The sequence below is a fragment of the Galeopterus variegatus genome, unplaced genomic scaffold (genome assembly GCF_000696425.1).
Source record: "Galeopterus variegatus unplaced genomic scaffold, G_variegatus-3.0.2 Scaffold7141, whole genome shotgun sequence".
NCBI classification, from domain to species: domain Eukaryota; kingdom Metazoa; phylum Chordata; class Mammalia; order Dermoptera; family Cynocephalidae; genus Galeopterus; species Galeopterus variegatus.
Window position 1 is genome coordinate 28,153 of NW_007733252.1, and position 1,758 is coordinate 29,910.

Here is a 1,758-nt window from a genome sequence, read left to right on the forward strand (position 1 = left end):
GGTTACTCAAATACAATAGTTGTCTTTATTGATTTTTAGCAAGGGAACTGGACTTCACATTATTCATTGATGGCTTATAAATTTAACTTTGTACAGTTGTAGGAGAAATGTGTCCTGTCTAGCCCCCTCTGCCCAAAGCAAATGTCATCTCCCCTGAGTGCCACAGTTGTAAAATATGTCTCCTTCCTCCGAGCTCCACTGCAACTTACCTGGTACCCTTCCTACTCCCCATGCTGCCTAAACCAGTCTCTCAGTATCTATCTGTGGAAGAAAAGAAGCAGAAAAATAAATAAGCACAGCAGCTTCACAGAAAGAGTGTGGGCTCTGAGTCAGACGAATATAACTTTGTATCTCATTTCGTCTACTTTTTCACTGTGTGACTATGGGAGTTGATTTAACCTCTCTGAGCCTCAGTTTCCTCATCTTTGTAATGGAACCTCCCTCACAGGGTACTGTGAAGATTAAATTGGATAGCACTAAGCACTGCTATGGGTTAAATGTGTCCCCCAAAAGTTCATGTGTTGGAAACTTAATCCCGCTGTAATAGTGTTAAGAGGGTGGGAAATCCTATTACAGATTTTGAAAGATGGGCCTTTAAGAGATGATTAGATCGCAAGGACTGTGCTCTCGTGTATGGATTGATCCGTTCATGGAGTAGTGGGCATGGTTCTGGTGGCTTTACGAGGACGGTGAGTGAGAAGGTTGGCTCTCTCTTGCTCGTGCCATTCCTCACCATGTGGTGCCCTTCTTTGCCACTCAGAAGAAGGACCTCACCAGAAGTGCCCCTGGACTGTGGAATTCTCCCAAACTGTAAGAAATAAATTTCTTACATTTGTTTATAAATGACCTAGTTTCAGATATTCTGTTATAACAACAGAAAATGGACTAATTCAAGCTCCTAGCAGATAGAGGCACTCAGTAAAGAGACACTTCCCCTTCCTCTATTCCAGCATATTATTCACGGTTCAATCCTGTATTCGTTGGTTGAACACAGGTTTGAAGGCAAAGTCTTGTTCATCTTTGTGTTTCCTGTAGAATGAGAGGAAATGAACTGCATAGTCTGGAGACACACTGTGTATTATACTAAAGTGGGGGCTGGGCCAGGATGTCCTAAGCTGGGGAATAATTATCTGTGGATTTTGGCTCCTTGGGCTCTTTTGGTAATATAGTTCTGCTCATGAGCTATGGCTCAGGCCACACTGGTTTTGAGATAGTCTACCATGTTTTAAATTAGCTTCTACAAAATACAACTCCTTTCCTAAATTCTAGGGCAGCTGATCAGAACACTGTTCCATTTCTCACTGTAGAAACTTCTGCAGGGATATTGACCTTACCCTGAGAGACACGAAACTGAATTCACTGCACTATGCTGGAAAAACAACAAGCTTCGTTGAAAAAAGCACTGAGTCAGATAAACATGGATTATAAACTCCAACTCAGCTTTGTCTAGCCATGAGACCTTGGGCAAGCTACCTATGCTCAGTAAGCCTCAATGAAAACAAATAGAGAGGTAATAACTCTACGCTGGTTGTTATACAGCGTTGTTGGGTGGGTAAGAAAAGTGATGAACAGACTTTAACGACTATAAAGCAGAATGCAAAAACAAAGTCTAGAAAGTCATCGCTTTGGGGCCATGTTGAGCTCTTCTTTTGTCACAGTCCAGGCATCCAGCCCTATTCCCTTCCTCGGCAACCGACCAGCTCTAATTTTATCATTTCAGTTCAGTCCAGCAGAAGAGCAGGGTGCATTTGTGTGTGT

At 42.5% G+C, this 1,758-nt stretch overlaps 1 long non-coding RNA gene across 1 annotated transcript in view; it reads left to right on the forward strand.

Moving 5' to 3' along the window:
* The window catches only part of LOC103607120, a 1,353-nt gene extending 1,172 nt beyond the window's left edge, over positions 1-181 (forward strand). The window contains exon 2 of the long non-coding RNA XR_551940.1: positions 59-181. This is a non-coding gene — a long non-coding RNA (uncharacterized LOC103607120). The remainder of the gene's footprint in view (positions 1-58) is intronic.
* The last annotated feature ends 1,577 nt before the right edge of the window (positions 182-1,758 follow it).